The sequence below is a fragment of the Odocoileus virginianus genome, chromosome 22 (genome assembly GCF_023699985.2).
Source record: "Odocoileus virginianus isolate 20LAN1187 ecotype Illinois chromosome 22, Ovbor_1.2, whole genome shotgun sequence".
Lineage (NCBI taxonomy): Eukaryota > Metazoa > Chordata > Mammalia > Artiodactyla > Cervidae > Odocoileus > Odocoileus virginianus.
In genome coordinates, this window is record NC_069695.1 from 22,543,437 (window position 1) to 22,567,054 (window position 23,618).

Consider the following 23,618-nt stretch of genomic DNA (forward strand, 5'->3'; position numbering starts at 1 on the left):
TAACCTAACATTGTGAGATTAAGAGTATGGTTTAGAATGTGGTAGGGTCTCGAAAGAAACACTAGAGGGCGGGCTGTCTACATGATCAGAAACAGTGACCTTGAGCCACTTTATTTTACACAATTTTTTTTTTAATATGGAATTCTTCATGCCTTTGGGTGTCATCCTTGTACAGGGGCCATGCCTCTGTATTGTTCCAGTGTTTGTGTGTGTGTTGCCAAAACAAGCATACACAGATATGTTTGATAAGACTCATTAGAGCCTTAGAAATATTTTTTTTAATTGGAAATTTTTTCTGTATATCTTCTTACGCGGGCTTCCCAGGTGGTTCAGAGGTAAAGAATCTGCCTGCCAATGCTGGAGATGCTGGTTCCATTCTTGGGTTGAGAAAGTCCCCTGGAGGAGGAAATGGCTACCCACTCCAGTATTCTTGCCTGAAAATTTCCATGGACAGTGAGCCTGGCAGGCTACAGTCCTTGACGTTTCAAAGAGTCAGACATGACTGAGCACATGTGTGTGTGCGCGCGCGCACACACACCTCTTCATATATAGGTCAGACAAATTTCTTTGTTGGAAGTGTAAGGAATAATGTGAAAAAAGGTAAGAAAATGCTTAGATAAAATGTTTTGAGATAACTAATAAGGACCTATTGTATTGCACAGGGAACTCCTTACTCTGTGATGACCTATATGCGAATAGAATCTAAAAAAGAGTGAGTATATGTACATGTAACTGATTCTCTTTGTTGTATAGCAGAAACTAACACAACATTGTAAAACAACTATATTCCAATAAAATTTAATTTAAAAAACATTCTGAAGATTATTTACATAAGTTGTTTGGCATTTTAAAAAATATATGCAAACATTTTAACTAGATGAAATGATAACATCTAGCATATAAAGAGTGTAATAGGTGAGCATTTCACTACAATATACTAATTGATTAGCTGAACTAAAAATTCAGCAAATGATTCTTCTAAAAACAATTAAAGTGTCACCATAGCAGCTACTGTAGTCTGGATCTCTGGCTACTGAAATCTCAAGATTGTCTTGGGGTCCCTTTCCCAAGTGTGGAGGTATTCGACTTATTGATGCTTATTGATTGGACTTACTGATCACTACTAACTGATGCTCAGTACTTTCCAGCAGGTCACACTGACTGTTCTAAACTGATTCACCTGCCTTTTGGGGCCCTCAGAAGTTGATCCTTGTGTCTGAGCAACCTGCAGTCTGCAGTTTATCTCTGCTCTGCCTGGGGATGCGGAATTACAAGACACACCAGAAGTCTTGTCCACATCTCATTTAGCTGTCTTGTGTGTGTGCTAGGTCACTTCAGTCATGTCCAACTCTTTGTGACCCTGGGGACTGTAGCTTGCCAGGCTCCTCTGTCCATGGGTATTCTCCAGGCAAGAATACTGGAGTGGGTTGCCATTTCCTCCTCCAGGGGATCTTCCCGACCCAGGGATTGAATCCATGTATCCTGCACTGGCAGGCAGGATACCACTTCTTTACCACTAGCACCACCTGGGAAACCCTTAGCTGTCTTGACTATTTGGCAATTCTCTGTTTTAGTTGAAAACCTCTTAACTCTGCTAGAAAGCAGATCAGCTCAAAGCAAAATCTGAACTATTGTTATGTTAAGAAGCCTCACGTAACTTTTGAGCAAATCTTTCTGGGAGTTGGTGATGGACAGGGAGGCCTGGCATGCTGCGATTCATGGGGTCGCAAAGAGTCGGACATGACTGAGTGACTGAACTGAACTAAATAACCTCAGATATGCAGTTGACACCACCCTTATGGCAGAAAGTGAGGAGGAACTAAAAAGCCTCTTGATGAAAGTGAAAGAGGAGAGTGAAAAAGTTGGCTTAAAGCTCAACATTCAGAAAACTAAGATCATGGCATCCGGTCCCATCACTTCATGGCAAATAGATGGGGAAACAGTGGAAAACAGTGTAAGACTTTATTTTTTTGGGCTCCAAAATCACCACAGATGGTGATTGCAGCCATGAAATTAGAAGATGCTTACTCCTTGGAAGGAAAGTTATGACCAACCTAGATAGCATATTAAAAAGCAGAGACATTACATTGCCAACAAAGGTCTGTCTAGTCAAGGCTATGGTTTTTCCAGTGGTCATGTGTGGATGTGAGAGTTGGACTGTGAAGAACTCTGAGAGCCGAAAAATTGATTGTTTTGAACTGTGGTGTTGGAGAAGACTCTTGAGAGTCCCTTGGACTGCAAGGAGATCCAACCAGTCCATCCTGAAGGAGATCAGTCCTGGGTGTTCATTGGAAGGACTGATGTTGAAGCTGAAACTCCAATACTTTGGCCACCTCATGCAAAGAGTTGACTCATTGGAAAAGACCCTGATGCTGGGAGGGATTGGGGTCAGGAGGAGATGGGGGCGACAGAGGATGAGATGGCTGGATGGCATCATCAACTCAATGGACATGAGTTTGGGTGAACTCCAGGAGTTGGTGATGGACAGGGAGGCCTGGCATGCTGCGATTCATGGGGTCGCAAAGAGTCAGACACGACTGAGTGACTGAACTGAACTAAAACCACCCCTACAAACAGACGTGTCGTCTTATGAGAGGTGATCACATGGCCAAAGGAAGAAGCAGCACTTGGGGTCTTTTTCTCAGGCAGACAAGAGTCCAGTTCTGGGAAAATTAATCATAGGAAATTGTGCAGCATCAGTGCCAACTCTGACCCTGAGAACCTTTCTCGTTACTTTTTTGTTGTCCAAATTTGGACTCACTTGAAGTCATGGCTGGAATCTACATGCTTTTTCCATTGTGGGTTTTTTTTTCTTTCTTGTTGTTGTTTTGGCCTCAAGGCTTGTGGGATCTTGCATCCCTGACCAGGGATCAAACCAGCACCCCCTGCATTCAAAAGTGAAGTCTTAACCACTGGACCACCAGGCAAGTCCCAACAAGCTCACATTTTGTTGAAAATGAAACCAATGTTTAGGAAGACTGGTGGCTCATTCTATAGTGGCAGATTTTTTTTTTCCTCTCTGTATTCCATCAGTTCAGTCCAGTTCAGTTGCTCAGTCATGTCCAACTCTGCAACCCCATATACTGCAGCAAACCAGGCTTCCCTGTCCTTCACCAACTCCCAGAGCTTGCTCAAACTCATGTCCATCGAGTTGGTGATGCCATCCAACCATCTCATCCTCTGTCGCCCCCTTCTCCTCCTGCCTTCAATCTTTCCCAGCATCAAGATCTTTTCCAATGAGTTGGCTCTTTACATCAGATGGCAGAAAAGTATTGGAGCTTCAATATCAGCATCAGTCTTTCCAATGAATGATTTCCTTTCAGATTGACTGGCTTGATCTCACGGTCCAAGGGACTCTCAAGAGTCTTCTCCAACACCGTAGCTCAAAAGCATCAATTCTTCAGTGCTCAGCCTTCTTTATGGTCCAACTCTCATATCCATACCTGACTACTGGAAAAACCATAGCTTTGACTAAATGGACCTTTGTTGGCAAAATAATGTCTCTACTTTTTAATATGCTGTTTAGGTTGGTCATAGCTTTTCTTCCAAGGAGCAAGCGTCTTTTAATTTCATGGCTTCAGTCACCATGTTTCCCGTTTAAGTGTGATTTCCGAGAACAGAACTTAATTGCTAGTACTAATTACTTTTAAAATATCCTGAAGCTTCCAAACAGTTTCTTCCTCTAATTATTTCATCTGTTTTCACAGCTGTCATTTTGTTCTTAACATTAGGCAACACTTCATGTGAATCTGGTTACTGTCATAATTATGGCATCACTATGTTCAAGATTTAAGTGGGCGTAAAATATTATATTAATAACTAGTAGGTTGGTAACTTTCCTAGGTGGCATTAATGGTAAAGAACCTGCCTGCCAATGCATGAGACATAAGAGGCATGGGTTCAATCTCTGGGTCGGGAAGATCCCCTGGAGGAGGGAATGGCAACCCACTCCGGTATTCTTGCCTGGAGAATCCCATGGACAGAGGAGCCTGGTGGGATACAGTCCACAGGGTTGCAAAGGGTCAGACACGACCGAAGTAACTCAGCACGCAGCATGCAAAGCTTGGTAACTAAGAAGACGTAGAAGCAAGGTAATCTTAATCAAGGACAACAAAAAGATGCACAGGGTATTCAGTGAGAAATGGAGGAGTCAGACAGATGGACTTGAACAGGTCAGACCTGGACAGAGCATCTTCCACGTGTGCCTGTAATGAACCTGCTACTAGGTCACCCCTGATTAGACTGGCCCACCCTGCCTCTGGCACAGCCAGACAACTTCTGGGCTTCCCTTTGGGTACCTATCTGGCAGAGAGCAAGCCGAGAAGCCTGTGTCATCTGTGCTGATTCCTCTGTGGAGCCCAGATCCAGGATACAATGCCAGCGGTCCCTGGAGTCGTGCAGCCTGGCAGGGGTGGGTCCTGTGCATGCGCTGGGGTCTACTGTCTTGCACAGTAAAGGTGGACAAGGCGAGGCAGAAGGGTGAAGTCAAGGCATTCCCCACAACTTGGATTCTCTCATGAGTCAAACAACATACTCCTGCTTGGGAGGGAGTGTTACTCTGATAGGACACACACAGACACACACACACACACACACACACACTCATATCCCACACACCCCAGGAAGGGAATGCCTAAGAGAAAATAAAAGACAAAAACATAGAGAGTCAAATACATGATTTATGTTGATTGTAATGAAACCATGGAGCTTCTCAGGTGCTCAATGGTAAACAAACTGCCTGCCAATGCTGCATCGTGGGTTCGATCCCTGGGTCAGGAAGATCCTCTGGAGAAGGAAATGGCAACCCACTCCATGGACAGAGGAACCTGGCGGGCTACCGTCCATGGGGTTGCGAAGAGTTGGATATGCCTTAGTGATTAAACACCAATGAAATCATGGGTAGTCATTAGTTAAATCCACCTCACCTGCCTTCACTAATCAAGGTCTTTTTATTTATTTATTTATTTATTTTTTCCATTTATTTTTATTAGTTGGAGGCTAATTACTTTACATCATTGCAGTGGTTCTTGTCATACATTGAAATGAATTAGCCATGGATTTACATGTATTCCCCATCCCGGTCCCCCCTTCCACCTCCCTCTCCACCCGATCCCTCTGGGTCTTCCCAGTGCACCAGGCCCAAGCATTTGTCTCATGCACCCAACCTGGGCTGGTGATCTGTTTCACCCTAGATAATATACATGTTTTGATGCTGTTCTCTTGAAACATCCCACCCTCACCTTCTCCCACAGAGTCCACAAGTCTGTTCTATACATCTGAGTCTCTTTTTCTGTTTTGCATATAGGGTTATCGTTACCATCTTTCTAAATTCCATATATATGTGTTAGTATACTGTAATGGTCTTTATCTTTCTGGCTTACTTCGCTCTGTATAATGGGCTCCAGTTTCATCCATCTCATTAGAACTGATTCAAATGAGTTCTTTTTAATGGCTGAGTAATATTCCATGGTGTATATGTACCACAGCTTCCTCATCCATTCGTCTGCTGATGGGCATCTAGGTTGCTTCCATGTCCTGGCTATTATAAACAGTGCTGTGATGAACATTGGGGTGCACGTGTCTCTTTCAGATCTGGTTTCCTCAGTGTGTATGCCCAGGAGTGGGATTGCTGGGTCATATGGCAGTTCTATTTCCAGCTTTTTAAGAAATCTCCACACTGTTTTCCATAGTGGCTGTACTAGTTTGCATTCCCACCAACAGTGTAAGAGGATTCCCTTTTCTCCACACCCTCTCCAGCATTTATTGCTTGTAGACTTTTGGATAGCAGCCATCCTGACTGGCGTGTAATGGTACCTCATTGTGGTTTTGATTTGCATTTCTCTGATAATGAGTGATGTTGAGCATCTTTTCATGTGTTTTTTTGCCATCTGTATGTCTTCCAATCAAGGTCTTTTTAAGACTTGCACATCCTCCAAGCAGCATGCAGTCTAAGCAGTAAGACATTTGCCCAAGTTTTTTCCCAGGGACTTGGAGTCAGCTGTGTCCAGTTGGAGAGAGCTGGTCAAGACTAGTTAGTACCACCAACCCTCCAACTGTCATGCGTGAGTGTCCAGTTGGTGACCTTTTGATGGCAGAGGGCCAAAAATTCCACCCTCGGGTCATGCTAAGTGCCTCCATTTTTTAATGTGCCAAGGCCTTCACAGAACAGTAATGATTCTCACACCTTTCCCCAAGCATCTTTCCTCATGATCCCTGGGTTCCCCACCCCTCGGACCATCCTGTTTCTTTATCTTTTATTCCCCAAGGGCCCCAAGCCCATTGCACCCCAAAAGGGGGCTGATCTGGGAGTTGTTCTCCCATCTTCTCACTTGACTGCTTTGGCTTGTATGAATGTCAGGAGAAACAAACTTGGTTCAGCAACAATAGTAATAATTAAATTCACTAGTTCTATTTCTTTCCTTCCCTCTCTTCTTTCCTTCCTTCCTCCCTCCTTTGCTTTCTTCTTTTTTTATCTTCCCTTATTCAGTCATTCATGTAATAAACAAAGATATAATTCACATTAAAAAGCAACCATTTAGACATAGGGTGTAAATAATTTTTTTTAAATTTGCCCTCTTTGTGGACAAATGTTGACTAGCTCACTAACAGAGAGGACAAGTGGTGAAGTATAAAGTTCACTAATTTAAGAACCAGGTTCAAGCATCGAAACATGTATATTATCTAGGGTGAAACAGATCACCAGCCCAGGTTGGATGCATGAGACAAGTGCTCGGGCCTGGTGCACTGGGAAGACCCAGAGGGATGGGGTGGAGAGGGAGGTGGGAGGGGGGATCAGGATGGGGAATACATGTAAATCCATGGCTGATTCATGTCAATGTATGGCAAAACCCACTACAATATTTTAAAGTAATTAGCCTCCAACTAATAAATGAAAAAAAAAAAAAAAAAAAGAACCAGGTTTCAGGGACTTCCATGGTGATCCAGTGGTTAAGCAGTAAGATGTTTGCCCAAGTTTTTCTCCAGGGACATGGAGTCAGCTGTGTCCAGTTGGAGAGAGCTGGTTAAGACTAGTGAGGACCACCAACCCTCCAACTGGCATGCGTAGCTAATCCACCTTCGAATGCAGGGGACACAGGTTCGATCCCTGGTCCAGGAAGATTCCACATGCCACGGAGCAACGAAGCCCAGGTGCCCCAAGTAGTGAAGTCCTCTTGTCCTAGAGCCCATGCTCCACTGCGAGAGAAGCCGCTACAATGAGGAGCCCGGGCACCACAGCTAGAGAGTAGTCCCTGCTCCCCACAAATAGAGGAAGCCTGCTTAGCAATGAAGACCCAGCACAGCCAAAAAATAAATAAATAAATAAGAGTTAGCCATTTAAAAAAAAGTGTTAAAAAAAAAAAGGAATTAGGTACCATCAAAATCCTCACCACTGTGGGCTCTGGATTTCACTGTGTCCTCATCCAAAAATGAGAAGTTATTGGAAGAAATATTCTCAACTGGTACTCCCAGGTCTTAAGTTTCTGTGATTCTTATTTATTTATTCTCATCAAGCTTCGACATAATTTGAGTCAATCTGTAAAATAACACATTACAGCCACTTTATCGCCCATATAGAGTTGCTGAACAGATCAAATTAGTTAATAACGAATGAAAGTGATTTATCAAGCCTTAGAGCACAATATAATTGGAAGGCTGACCAACAGCCTCTTTTAAAAATTCAGACTAAACCACAGTGATTATTTTAGGCTCATATTACATAGGCAGCAAAAGCAGGCACTGAATCCTGATTTCAAAATCTTTCATGAAAAACATCAACCTTGAATATAAGGGGGAGAAATTACATCCCATTCAACTTCGTCATAAAATCAGAATTTATCTGTACAGACCAGCACCATATAGATTTAATTATGGTTTTTCCAGTAGTCATGTATGGATGTGAGAGTTGGACCATAAAGTCATGTATGGATGTGAGCGCTGAAGAATTGATGCTTTCCAATTGCGGTGCTGGAGAAGATTCTTGAGAGTCCCAAGGACTGCAAGGAGATCAAACCAGTCAATCCTAAAGGAAATCAACCCTGAATACTCATTGGAAGGACTGATGCTAAAGCTGAAGCTTTAATGCTTGATGTGAAGAGCTGATGGCATCACTGACTCAATGGACATGAATTTGAGCAAACTCCAGGAGACAGTGGAAGACAGAGGAGCCTGGTGTGCTGCAGTCCATAGAGTCACAAAGAGTCGGACGCAGCTTAGCAACTGAACAACAACAAAGAATGGGCTGAGCCCAACCAACCCACTCTAGGCCCCCACAGCCGAGTTCTGTCTTCATCATCTCTTCGCGGTGTTTTCAGAGTGCCGGCTGTGTGCCATGCATGTTATCAAACATTAGAAACCAGCCTGGTCTTTTTCCTGTCCCTCTCCCTCTGTCCTGGAGGGACATACAAATACACATGTTTGTATTTCCCAGGATTTTCTTCTTGTGGAAAATGTCAGGCCACTTTGTTTGGCTGACGTGACCCGGAACCTCAAACACTCATAGCCAGCCTTCTGCTGGCTGCCTCTTGAATCATGTGGCCCACTGGGATTTCAGACTCAACCATTGCTAATCCAGCTTTTTCTTCTCAAGCTCGCCTTACCATGGGCTCCCTGTCACCAGATCCAGATGTTTGGGAATTATCCCAGACTTTGCTCTCGTCTTCCATCCAGGAGCCAACCCAAGCAGACTGCCAGACTATGTGTTGTATCTGGGTTCACAGAATGTCAAAACTCATGCGAGTTCATGGCTCGAGAGACTTTATTAGTGATAAATTAAAGCATGTAGAAGGCAGCAGAAGACGAGATGGTTGGATGGCATCACTGACTCAATGGACATGAGTTTGAGCAAACTCTGGGTGATGGTGAAGGACAAGGAAGCCTGGCCTACTGTAGTCCATGGAGTCACAAAGAGTCAGACAGGACTTAGCGACTGAACAACAAAACATGTAGAGATCAGCAGACCATCAGAGCAAATTAGCAAAATTATACATAATTGAAAGCAAGTTTTTCTTCAAATTCTGACTGCATTATTATGACCCTGGCAAATATGTTTTAATTTGGTTCTTGATCTCCATGGCAACAGGATGGGGAAAATATCATACTATTTGGGGACAGCTGTAGCCTATGCTGGGCTTCCCCTGTGACTCAGCGGTAAAGAATCCGCTTGCAATGCAGGAGCCGCAGGAGACACAGGTTCGATCCCTGGTTCGGAAAGATCCCCTGGAGGAGAGCATGGCAACCCGCTCCAGTATTCTTACCTGGAAAATCCCATGGACAGAGGAGCCTGGCAGGCTTCAGTCCATGGGGTCAAAAAGAGTTGGACACGACTGAGGCGACCTAGTATGCAGGCACGATGTAGCCTATACTAATGATCTGTGGAGGAATAAATCATTGTGTCCATTGGATAGTACATTTCAGCCTCATCTTCTGATCCATAATTGCCTAAGTAATCCCAAGTACAAATTAAATAATAAAGTACAAACAGGAACATATAAGTAATACAATAAATCACTTGTGTGTTTGTGTGTTATCTGAGCAAATTCAACTTTTTCTATATGAAAAAAAAAAAAGAACTCTTCCTGTGTACTGACTGTAAATTTTTGGAAGAAGACAACACAACTAAAACATTAAAATTGGGCCAAGAAATTGTACATGGATCTTACAGATAGATTGGGAGCCATTATGAATGCTCTTTGGGTTATTGGCAGATTTTTATCTGAAAGGAGGCGACAGACTCGCCAGGATGAATTATCCTTATTGACTATTAAACAAAAGTGTGATGCTGGAAGGCAAAAAGACTAGGGAATATTTTTGGGTTATGTGGAAATTTATTACCTTTTTAAAAAACAGAAGAAAAGTAAAAGAAACTATCCTGGAATTATTGTGAAGTAGATGATGTAAAATATTATGCATGTTATCCTGAAATCTGTCCTTCATCACTTTTTATTTTTGAAGTTTCTATGTGTAGAATGCTCTTTTCTTCAAATTAGAACTTATTTTAAAACTCTTCAGGGAGCACTGATACAAAGGGGCTTCATAATAATAGCACACTTCAGAGGAGGAGCTTGAAGGACTTCCCTGGTGGTCCAGTGGCTAAGACTCTGTGCTCCCAATGCAGGGGGCCCCAGGGTTCAATTCCTGGTCAGGAAACTAGATTCTCACATCCCACAATTAAGAGTTCTCATGCTTCATTTGCATGCCACAACTAAAACCCCACACCCCGCAACTAACACGCAGCACAACTAAATAAATAGTTAAGAAAAGAACAGGTGCTTGAACAACTAACGAAACAGAATTTGTAAAACATCAGAATTTTTAAAGTGCCAGACCACAACAAAGACCATTTAAAATTTACTTAAATATTTAAAATGATTCTATGGAGCACTGTTGGGTCTTGACAACATAAAGATGTTGTCACATTTTACCTTAGGGTTTTAAATTCACAGTTTGCTTATCTTAAATTGTTTTATGTTAAAGATACCATTTGATTATTAATAAAGTATATATAGGGGGCTTCCATGATAGCTTAGTTGCTAAAGAATCTGCCTGCAATGCAGGAGACCTGGGTTCAATCCCTGGGTTGGGAAGATCTCCTGGAGAAGGGATAGGCTACCTACTCCAGTATTATGCCTGGAGAATTCCATGAACTATATAGTCCATGGGTCACAAAGAGTCGGACACGATTGAGCGACTTTCACTTTCAAAGTATACGTACACACACACACACACACACACATGTATAATAACATACACAGATGAAACAAAAGAAAGCCTTTTTGTAGTGCTTGGTGGTTGCATGTACATTGGGGCTCATTTTTCACTAAAAATGCCCAGCTTCATCCCCTCCAGCTGGTCACAGCATATCCATTCTCTCAAATTCATTCACTCAAAAAGTATCTAGGTTGCACACAATTGTTCGTAGCAACTTTGTTCATAATAACCCCAAACTGGAAACTATCCATGTGTCTTTCAGTGGGTTCAATGGGTTGAACAAACACTGGTACATCCATGACATGAAATATTACTGAGCAAAAAAAAAAAAAAAAAAAGGAGTGGAATATTGATGCATGCAACTTGGATGAGCCATAAGTAAATAAACTATGCTGAGTGGAAAAAAAGTCAGTCCCCAAAGGATCCACACCACATGATTCCATTTATGTAACATTCATGGGATGCCACAGTTATAGGTGAAGAACAGACTAGTAGTTTTCACGAGTTAGGATGGCAGATGGAGGGGGCTCTCAGGAGGTACCATGGTGTTTTGAGTTTGTTTCATATGTGTGGCTACATTACACATATGATAAAATTACATACAGACACAAACATGCACACGAGTATGTATAACTGATGAGACTTGAAGACAATAAATTATATTAATAAAACTCCTTGGTTTTTATATTGTACTATAATAATTATCAGATGTAAACACTGGGGGAGGCTGACTGAGGGGTACATGGTACATCCTATACATTTTTTGGAACCTCCTGTGAATCTATAATTATTTCAAAACTAAAAATAAAAAAAATTATTTAGGACTTACCTGCACTGTCCTGGGTATTGTCTTCCTTTTTAATTTTCTGTGTATTGAATATTTGTCCCTCCTCTACATCTCTCTGGCTGCCCTGTTTTAGGTCTCCTAAGAGCATGGACTGTTGTTTTATTTATTGTGTAATGAATCTCAAGTACCTACAACAGTGTTTGGCAGAGAGAGAGAGAGAGAGAGAGAGAGAGAGAGAGAGTGTGTGTGTGTGTGTGTGTGTGTAATGAACAGAATTGCTTAGCATCCTTACATTGCCTGACCCTGGTCCGTCTTTCCACATTTTCTCCCTCTGCTTCCTTCCATATATTAGTGCTCCAACCAGCTAACAGTTGCATGAATATATCTTAGTTAGTTTTCTTTCCATGATAGACATTGCCCCTTCCAGGTCTTTCTCCCACTTATTACTTAACCTTTAGTGTTCAGACCAAGAAACATTTACTTATTCCCATTCTCTGGGCCCTACTGAATGTGCCCTTCTGTATCACACCACCCTGCTTGTGTGTATACCTCTGTTACTTCACTTACCTTCCTTTATTTCAACAGTTTATTTACCTGTTGAATGAGTCAGGGTTTGCACAGAAAATGGAAGACACATTCAGATGAAATCATGAAACTAACTTTATGAAGAGACTAGTCACAGAAGTCGGTAGAGGTGAGGAAATTGACGACTGGTTATGGGAGCCCTGTGAGCACTGGAAGCTTTCAGGACAGAGTTACCATCACAGAGAAATGGCCAGAGCTTCAGGCCAAAATAGCACCTCCCACTGGCTGAACTCAAGCAGCATCCACAGAGCCAGACAGCCCCAGAGATGCAGCTAATAGAGAACAATCCTTGAATTGTGGAACAAGGCAGAGCAAGGAAGAGAATGGATTGGGGTAGACGGTGGCAAATCAAGAGCAACCGATGCATGTTTCCTTTTCCATTAGATGGAACATTCCTGAGGGCAGAACTATTTCTCATTCATTCTTATTCATTTATTTATTTTTGGTTGTGCTGGATCTTTGCTGGTGCACACAGGCTTTCTCTAGTTGTGGCAAGTGGGGGCTACTCTCCATTGTGGTGGTCAGGCTTCTCTTGTTGGGGAGCACAGGCTCTAGGCATGCAGGCTTCAGAAGTTGTGGGCTCCAGAGCTTGGGCTCAATAGTTGTGGCTCACAGGACTAGTTGCTCTGAGACAGGTGGAATCTTCCCAGACAAGGGATCAAACCTGTATCCCCTGCATTGGCAGATGGATTCTTATCCACTGCACCACCCAGGGAAGCCCTCTCTTTCATTCTTAGAGTTCCAGTACCTAGCACAGGGCCTGGCCCAGGAAAATCATTCAATAAATCCTTGTGGAAGTGAATTACAACTTCAGGGCATGTACTACCTTTAACTTAATATTTGTAGGAAGGTAGGCAGAAAGGCGGGCAAACTGTTTACAATCTACTTTCACACGGAACTGTTTTTATACATTTCTTGATATCATATCCAACTTGTATGATAACAGCACAACCAAGACAGAATCCACTGGAAAGCCTAATTTTGGTCATCATGCTTTGCTAAATAGCTAAATGTCTAAATGTCTAAAGCAATATGAACATGGATATAGAAGTATCCATGTAGGGCTATCAGCATGAGACACAAAGCATGAGAACCACAGAATATTTCAATTAGTGATGCTTGTCTAGTAATTATACAATATTGTATCCAGATCCTGGCACCAAATAGGCAATTATGAATAAAAGCTTACAGAGTCAGGCAAGCCAGGCAGATTTTTGAGGCTTGGAAAAATCCAGGTATTCTATCTAATGATACATATCAGATCGTAGGGTAGGGTGACCGACTGTCTTGGTTTGCCCATGACTGTACTGGTTACAGCAAGCTCCAGGAGTTGGTGATGGACAGGGAAGCCTAGCATGCTGCAGTCCATGGGGTCAAAAAGAGTCGGACACAACTGAGTGACTGAACTGAACTAAACTGTACTGGATACAGCACTGAAATCCTTTAGCCTGAGAAATCTGCCTCAGGTCACCTGGGACAGTTGATCACCTTACAATTAGGGTTAATTTTAAAATGCAGATTTTTGGACTTCTCTGTGGGTCCAGTGGCTGAGACTCCATACTCCCAATGCAGGGGGCCCAGGTTCAATCCTTGGTAAGGGAACCAGATCCCATACGCTGCAACTAAGAGTTCACACGCCTCAACTTAAAAAAAAAAAAGTCCCACATGCCACAACTAAAGATCCCATGTGCTGCTACTAAGACCCAGCACAAATAAATAAACACATATTTTTAAAATTAAAAAATGTAGATTTTGATTCCTCAGGATACAGCTTCACTGAGGCTTTATTTAGAGATGATAAAGCTGTTCTAGCTCTTTGATAGTTATCTTGAGTTTTGTAAAACTTCAAATCTTCTTTGACTGGGATCTGGTAACTTTGCAGATGAATTAATTAAGAAGTCCTAAGAGAAACCCTTCACTGACAGTATTTTCTTAACCCCAAACCTTACAAACAAACTTAGTCTAATTAGTTCCTCAGGTGTAAAATCAAAATGTACTCTAGCTTATTTATAGAAATAACAAGTCTGTCTTTCCACTAATTTGCTCAGGTTTCTGGATATATTTCTAAACACCTGGCCAGCTTTCTCTGTAAACTGCAAGTCCCTTGTTCAAATATTCTACAGGAGGAATATGCACCCACAATGATTGTACCAGTGGCTATTTCTAACTTTTGTATTTATTTACCAAATGAGAAAGTGGTTGAGAACTAGTCGAAACTTTTTGCACCAAGTCTTTATCCTCAGACTTTTGGCTGAACCGTGGAAACTCAATATGCAATAAAACTGCCTGGTTCTGGAATGAGATAAACTCCTTTTATTAGTGAGAAACTTCATATAGATACTGATTTATGTGTCCTATATGGAAGTACAGAAAAGACTTAGCCAGTGTATAGTATTTATAATTTATGAGAGATTTTCAGGAAAAAAAAAAAAGACAAATGGATTGCCTTGAATCTTCATGGGAAAGGCTAGAGCTACTGAAGCAAATTAAGAAAAAAAAAATTCAACTGGGGGCTCCTGGAGGTCTAGTGGTTAAGGTTTTGCCTTCCAATGCAGCAGATGCAGGTTCAATGCCTGGTTGGGGAGCTAAGACCCCACATACCTCGTGGCCATAAAACCAAAACATAAAACAGAAGCAATATTGTAACAAATTCAATAAAGACTTTAAAAATGGTCCACATTAAAAAAATCTCAACTACTGTATATACAGTAATAACATGTAAGTGATAACAGGCCTCTTCATAGTTTGCAAATGAGAGGAATAGATAAGTCAGCCACCAAAATTAAGATTTACCTATGTGATGTGACATTGGGGAAATAATTTAATTAATGATTATGCTTTAAATCATTATTCATTTTTATAACTGTGACATTATGCTAATTTTCTGATAGTGACAAAAATGTTACTGATATTTTTGGTGCTAAAAATAAATCACTTAAATAATTTGGGGGGTATATTTTAAATGAAGGAATTGTGTGGTAAGTGATTTATATCTTTTTTCCTATTAGTTTTACTGTGATATAATTGAATACAGCACTGTGTATGTTTTAAATATACAGCATAATGGTTTGACTTACATACATCATTATTACAAGAAGTAATGATTACCATAAGAGGTTTAGTTAAAAAACATCATCTCATATAGACACAAAATTAAAGATATAGAAAACAATTTTCCTCTTGATGAGAACTCTTAGGATTTACTCTCTTAATAGCTTTCACATATAACATAAAGCAGTGTTAATTATATTTATTATGTTATACATTACATCCCTGTTTCCTGGGTAACTCAGTGGTAAAAACCCACCTGCAATGCAGGAGACAGGGGTTCGATGCCTGGGTTGGGAATATCCCCTGGAGAAGGAAATAGCAACCCACTCCAGTATTCTTGCCTGGAAAACTCCATGGACAGAGGAGCTTGGAGGGCTACAGTCCATGGGGTCATAGAGTTGGACATGACTGAGCAACTGAGCACACACACACATTATATTCCTCGTACTTATTTATTTTATAATTGGAAGTTTGTGCCTTTTGATGGTCTTCATCCAATTCCTCCACCCCCAACTTCACCTCTGGTACCCACAACTCTGATCTCTTTTTCTTTGAGCTTGTTTTTAAAGTATATCTGACCTACAATTCTGTGTTAGTTCGCAAATCACTGCATAGTGATTTGATCTTTCCATATATTACAAGATTATCATCACCACATCATTTAAATTACTTGAAAAAAATCAACTATTTCTAAAGTTTAAAAGAATTATTTAGGCAACTCAAGTCACTATCACTTGAAAAAACTACAAGTAACGAGTTACCTTTTCTTTTTTAATTTAATTTCTTCTTTTTTTTTTTTGCTGTGCTGCATGTGGCATCTTAGTTCCCTGATGGGAGATCGAACTCACATCCCTTGCCTTAGAAGCATGAAATCTTAACCACTCCACTACCAGAGAAGTTCCCAAGAGTCACTTTTTTTAAAAAATTTTTTTTAACTGTTCTGGGCCTTTGTTGCCGCATGTGGGCCTTCTCTGATTTTGGTGAGTGGGGGCTAGTCTCTAGTTGTGGGGCTTGGGTTTCTCATTGCGGTGACTTCTCTTGTTAAGGAGCACAGACTCTAGAGTGGGGCTCAGTGGTTGTGGCCTAGGAACTTAGCTGCTCCACAGCATATGGAATCTTCCTGGAGCAGGGATTGAACCCGTGTTCCTGAGAGTTACCTTAACTGAGCATCTTAGACTGTGTCAGTCACCCTGTTAGACATTTTACATAGAATTTCATTTAATTCTTTCAACCCTATGATATGAATATTACCAACTCCACTTTGTAGTTAAATAAAAAGAGTAATTTGCCCAATATCACAGAACTGTTAAGGTAGGGAACAAAAATTCTATCTCACCCAGATCTTTTTATTCTTTCCACTATCATCCAGCAATCCCACTCCTGGGCATGAGTGTGTTCATGCATGCTCAGTCATGTCCAGCTCTTTGTGACCCCGTGGACTGTAGCTTGCCAAGCTCCTCTGCCCATGGAATTTTTCAGCCAAGAATACTGGAGTGGGTTGCCATTTCCTTCCCCAGGGGATCTCTCCAACCCAGGAATCAAACCTGCATCTCCTGTGTTCCTAGCATTGGCAGGCAGATTCTTTACCACTAGCACTACTACATCACACAATTCCTTTAAAAACAAAACCAAAATCACTGAAAGGTGTGTAAAAATACTATTCCAGTGACTTTATTATTTTCCATCTCTCTATATAATTTCATGGGATTTTGCTTAATTAAGAATGAAGTTAGGTAAGAAACCTTATACAGCCTTATAAGATGTATGGTGATGCTTTTTCTGTATTGTAGACATATTTGTACCATGAGTGCTTGCTAAATGGTACTTGCTAATTCTATTCATTTGCTAATTTGCTCATATAGCTCCATTTCTGAAAATGTTGCCAAGAGCTCTTAAAAGGGAACAATGGGCATATTTTTAAAGTTTAGTAAAATCAAAACAAGATGGGCACATGCTAAAGATTCATTGGGGATCATTTACATATATGGCATTCTAAAAAAAAAAAGAGGTGCTTTTTTTTTTTTTAAGTGCAGAAAAAGGAATGCAACCTATTTCTTGTAAGGGCATAGGAGTGGGTCTCATATTCTCACACATGGCTTTGTTTTCAAATTCTTGAAAGTGCAGAAATTCTTTTAATTTAAAGGTGAGCCCATGGAAAATCTGGACCAGCTGTAGAAAACTGTAGAGGAGCGCAGTGCCACAGTCACTTTTTCAATTCGTGACACCACCCCAGGAGATCTGACCCTCCCGCTCAGCACTGTTCTAAATTATCAAAGAGGCACGCCCCTCCCCACTGCTACAAGCAAGATGCTTCCACAGAACTGATGGTCTCATTAACTGCTCCTGCCTAATGGTTGTAAAGTGCAGGGAGGAACTGAGACAGCCCTTGAGATGCGAGGGAGACTCTGGGCTGTCCAAGGAGAAAGGCTCAGAGCGTGTCTAAACTCAGCCGACTAGATAGTAAGGAAACAGTTGTATCTCAACCCAGCATCCCAGGGACCTGGCAGAACGTCGCGGTGACTTTCTTCAAGGTCACGCAAAGTTTAAGTGATTTTTACTCTCCCACATTCCAACGTGTCCTTCTCTAGCGAGTCATTTCTCATAGTGGTTCATCATTCTTTACCTACGGCATCTTTATTAGGTATCAGCATCTCAGCTCTCCTAGTAATTGTGCGGCTGACTAGTTTTGGAAATTTCCCACCTCCCTGCCAGAGACTAAGGGAGTTTCATCAGTGTTGAAGGGGGAGTTTGAAAATCCTGCTCTCGAATGAGACAGGTTAAAAAATGGCCTTATTAGGATTCCTGTTTTCAATGTCCAAGGAAAAGTCCCAGGGAGAGAAAAACAGGTAACAGAGACTTGTGTCCTCCCCTGGTGAGATCTGCACATTGAAAGTAGGTTAAGCTAGGGTAATCGGCTTAACTTGGCCATAAATAGTGTGTGCAGCTCTTCATTTCATTAACATCATTAACCAGGGCCCAGCAGGAGCATGGATTGAAATCACTGGGCCCCTTCCTCCAATGCTGAATCTACCCAGTTGTGCGTAACCCATTTACCCATAAACTGCCCAACACTGATACAGGCATGTCAGAATGACTCTTTGGCTGCCTGGTTTTGTAGGGGAGGGTTGTCTCCTGCCATGTACCTCCACCTCCTGGCTGCTTTGATAAAGAGAAGAAACGTACTGGAATAGCCCAGAAGGTGGTCTGAGTTTTGCTGGCAGCTTCTGAAGCAGCCACCAGTGTCTCCACGTCCCTGGGCAAGAACAGAGGGTGCCTTTATTCTGCCCACGCCGCAGAGACCGCATGTCCATGGGGTTTGCCTGACCAGAGAGTGGGTTTCTCTGGATCTCAGTCCAGACGCAGAGAAACGTCTTCATTTAAAGGATGCTGCCCCTCACCTGTCACTCATGTGCGTGCGCATGCTGCCCCCTGGAGGCATCTATGCCACTAGCTGGAAATCGGACCTGTTGGCACAGAGTTTTACCCTCCCCACCACCACCCTCCCGCCCTCCCCCAGCCCTGGGCGTGGGAAACCTAACAGGCTCCCGGGGCCTGTGGAAAACCAGCCGCCTAGGCCTGCAGTGAGCAGAAGCCATCTGGCTCCAGCTAACGTGTTGTCAGGAAGGAATATGGGCCTACTGTGGTGGAAAGAACATCCCATTTTCCAAAAGAAGCTAGAAATGCAGATTTTTGCATGAAATCCCTGACTTTTCAAACTTGGCCACCTAACTCAGTTAAAAAAGAAAAGCAAACAAAAAACTATTCTGGTGGCAGGCCTGTGAGTGACATAATCAATACATTGTGCAAATTAAGAAAAAAAAAAAAAAGGACAGATAAAGCCAATTGGGGAGAAAAGAAAAGAAAGCAGACAGTCTCATGTGCCAAGTTAAAGGTACTTGTGGGCAGCTGCTCCCTGCGCCAGGCGCTGGGTTTAACGAGCAGGTCTTGGCTGGGGTTCAGCCCCCACTCGCTCGCCGGCTGCATTGGCTGGAGGTACACCCTCCATACCTGCAGGCGGCTCCTCGTAGCCAGATTCTGCCCCTGGGCCTGGGGGGCCCCGGTTCACACACTCCTGGCGATGCAGGGGGCAGTGAGAGAACAAGGGAGCCAACAGAAATGGCAAGCCAACCTGAGCTAAGGAGCCAAGAAATTGGAAAATATTTCCCCTATGCCGGGTCCCAAACTTCCTCTCAGGGATGCTGGGGGGTGAATCAAGAAGTGATAGGTGAGTTTATTTTTTTTAATTTTAAAAATTTTATTTGGGCTTCCCAAGTGGCACTAGTGGTAAAGAACCTGCTTGCCAATGCACAGGACATGAGAGACACAGGTTTGATCCCTGAGTCAGGAAGATACCCCCTGGAGGAGGGCATGACAACCCACTCCAGTATTCTTGCCTGGAGAATCCCATGGACAGAGGAGCCCAGCGGGCTACACTCCATGATGGAGGGAGCGAGAGAGAAGGGAAGCCTCTCAATAGAGCCTTCTGTTGAGCCTTCTCTCAACAGAAATGCCAAGCCTGCCCATGCTAAGGAGCCATAAAATTTAAAAATGTTTCCCTACACTGGGTCCCAAACTTCCTCTCAGTGGTCCTGGGAAGGTGAATCAAGAATCAACAGGTGAGTTGATATTTTTAAGTTAAAAAATGTTTATTAATTAATTTATTTATTGGCCACACAGCACGGCATGTAGGATCTTAGTTCCCCCACCAGGGATCAAACCTGCACCCTCTGTGTTGGAAGTTGGAAGTTTTAACTGCTCGGCCACCAAGGAAGCCCTGTGTCTATTTTTGACAGCATCTTTTAGAGGTTATTCCACTCTATATGTGAGGAAGATGTTCTCATTCATCTACTTTGTCTTTTTGAGTACACTTGATTTATTATTTTTTTTTAACATGTTTCCTTCATTGGGTCAGATCCCTTTATAGAAATTATTTCTAACTCTGACAACATCCTGATAAGATGTTGTTTTACAGATTAAGATACTAAGGCTCAGAGAGGTAACCCCCCTCCGCCCCGCAACCCCCTCCTGCCGAACCAGCTAGGAATTGGCTCTGTGCTGGGCTTCGAACTTGATCTGTCTCACTAGGAAGCTATTGCTTCCTAAGACTCTGTACTTCGTTGGAGATGCCAAGGGCGTTATCCTTCCTCCCTAGTAGCACCTAATCAAGATCTGGTGTTATTCAAGTACATAATGCATCGGAATCTCCGACTTGGTGCCTTCTCCCTCCTCCTTTTTATTTCTTAACAAATGCAAGAACAGTTCTTTGACAAAGCAAAGGATGCATCTGTGTAGTGTATAACTTTGAAAATAACAACATCACCAGATGTACATATCCCAGTGAGTGTTGTTCTTTCAAAACACTGGGTTGCCGAGGTGATTAGAGACCTATTCCAGCGATGCTATCCATCAGTCACCACCTAATCTGTGCTGCTCTTTTGGAAGGACTTTCGAAGCCAGTTTACAAACCATTCAGAGAAATTAGGCTCATCATTTCAGTGGCATTGACAGTTTTAAATGTCAAATGATAATATCCAGCTTTTCAACCACTCTGTCCATCAGATTTAAGTACAAATAACTTGAGTTTATTTCCAAAGCTTAAGCCCAGTCTCAGAGGAGTTAGATTTGCTGCTTGAGAATCTTCAGAAGAATATGCTCAGAGGAGACATGTACATTGGACCGGACAGGTCCTGACAAGCTGATTAAACTAAGAAATTAGGGTGGTGGGCAGGGTATAAATATTAAGTCTAGACTTAGGAATCATAGAGACTGGATTCAAATCTTTGGTTTACCACTTACTAGCTGAGTAACCTTGTGGAGATTACTTAATTTCTTCCTGTCTCTATTTCTGCTTTTGTAAAATGGTGATAATAATTGAACACATAGAAGCTCCTAGAACAGTGGATGGTACAGTGTAAGTTCTATTTAAGTGTTGGCCGCTGTTAAAATCACACCTATCACTTTTTAGCATCAACTTGAATTATAAATATATCAGGCAAGATCCTAACAGGGCAGACATTTTCTATAAGTATCATCATCCACTGAAGTCACAAAATATTATGTAGGATACATAAATTTGTTTGGTTGTTAAAATAAAGATAGACTTTGCCAAGTGTAGTTTCTCTATCTAAAAACATTCCATTTCAGATGTAATCTGGAAAAAAACCTGAAAACTATGCTGTACTCCTGAAACTAACACAATATTGTAAATCGACTCTACATCAATAAAAATGAATAGATACCTTCCATTTCATTTTACATCCAAGAAACCCATATGAAAATGGAGATGCCTAGGAAGGCACTGCAACATTGATAGTTTGAAATACATGTGGAATCCTGGCAAAACATCCTGGTAAAATATTCCTTCAACCCTAAGCTCCACACCTTTGCAACAGGAACATAATCTGTGTGCAGTACAGTCCATTTTGTGCAGCTTTAGTTGTCGAAAAGTCTTCCTGGTACTAAATTTAAATCTCTTTCCCTTACCATTCCCTCTCTCTGAAACCCCTCGGAGCCCAGGGGAACAGTCCTATTCTCTTTGGAGGTCATATTCTTTGAGAATATTTTCTTTTCAGGAGCAACAGCCTTAGTTCTTTTATGCCATTTCTCTTAGGATGTGGTTTTGTATCCCCTCACCGTATTTATCCCACTGATATCAATAGGCCCTGATTTCTTCAATTCCTTTAAAAAAAAAAAATGTAGTTGTTTGTCTATGCGTATATTATCTCTTCTAAGAAAATTTTATTTGGCTACACCACTTAGTTGCAGCATGAGGTAACTTCTACATGGATCTAGTTCCCTGACCAGGAATTGAACCCAGGCCCCCTGCATTGGGAGCTCGGAGTCTCAACCAATGGACCACCAGGGAAGTCCCCTCTTCAATTCCTTTTAAGATGTAATTCCCAGAAGCGAGCGTAGTCCTCCAGACTATAGAGATGTCTCCTTCCTCATTAAGTGAATCACACTTTTATGAATGTAGCCTGGGAACACATTGATTTTTATCTTCGTTTAGTCCTTATTTTGATAGCATAGTGCCAAAAGAAAAGAACCGATGACCCAGAATCCTATATCCAGTGAAGGTATCCTTCAGGATGAAGGGGGAAATGAAGTCATTCTCAGAAGGGGGGAAAAAAAAGAGAGAATTTGTCATTAGCAGATCTACACTAAAAGTATGGGCCTAAATAAACTGATTAAAAGACAGACATTGATAGAGTAGATTAAAAACAAGATACAGTCCACAATAAATTCAATCCAAATATAATGGTATAGGCAAGTTGAAAGTAAAAGGATAGAAAATGATGTATATTGCAAACATTAATGAAAGGGAGCCGAAGTGCTAAATTTATATCAGATAAAATAGACTTCAGAGCTCGTAAAACTATCATAGACTGGGAGAAAGATTATAAGATAGTAAAAGAGTCAATCCACTGAGAAGTCCCAGCAATCGTATATGTCTATGCACCAAACAACAAAGCAGCAAAATATGTGAGGCAAAAACTAACAGAGCTGAAAGGAGAAATAGACAGATCCACAATTATAGTAGGAGACTTCACTGTCCCTCTCTCAACAAACTGTCAGAATAACTGGACAGAAAATCAGCAGGGTTGTAGAAAAACTCAACATCACCAACAACCAAATTAATCATCATTTAAATAATAGATATGCTAAGGGCACTAATGGAAAAAGTGGACATTATGAAAGAACAGACGTGTATGTGAGCAGGGAAATAGAAACCCTAGGAAAGAGTCAAAAGGAAATGCTAGAAATAAAAAACACTGTTACAGAAATGAAGAATGCCTTTTTCGGGGGCTCTTAATACACTACAGAGCCACGGAAAGAATCAGTAAGCTTGAAGATATTCAATAGAAACACCTAAAACTGAAATGTAACAGGGAGAAAGAATGAAAAAGATCAGAATGTGTAAGAACTGTGGGACAATTACGAAGGGAATAACGTATGTATGTATAAGTGAAGTGAAGTCTCTCAGTCGTGTCCGACTCTTTGAGACCCCATGGACTGTAGCCTACCAGGCTCCTCCGTCCATGGAATTTTCCAGGCAAGAGTACTGGAGTGGGTTGCCTTTCCTTCTCCAATGTATGTATAAAGGGAATACCAAAAGGAAAAGAGAGAGAGAAAGGAAGAAACATTGAAAGTAATAATGACTGAGAACTTCCCAAAATTAATGACAGAAACCACAGGTTCAGGAATCTCAAACAACACCAAAGATCAACATGTGATTATCAAGCTGTAGAAGTGGTGACCCTTCTGTAATATGTAGAAATATTGAGTCCCTATGCCGTACACCTGGAAAAAACATAGTGTTGGGCTTCCCTGGTGGCTCAGTGGTAAAGAATCCACCTCTCAATGCAGGAGACATGGGTTCAATCCCTGAGGTGGGAAGGTCCCACATGCTGTGGAGCAACGAAGTCCCTGCGCCACAACTACTGAGCCTGTAGAACCTGAGAGGCACAGCTACTGAAGCCTGTGTGCC

General features: G+C 41.8%; 1 pseudogene; it reads right to left on the reverse strand.

Moving 5' to 3' along the window:
• Window positions 1–130: 130 nt before the first annotated feature.
• Window positions 131–226, reverse strand: LOC139030495 (U6 spliceosomal RNA; annotated as a pseudogene).
• Between the last annotated feature and the right edge of the window lie 23,392 nt (window positions 227–23,618).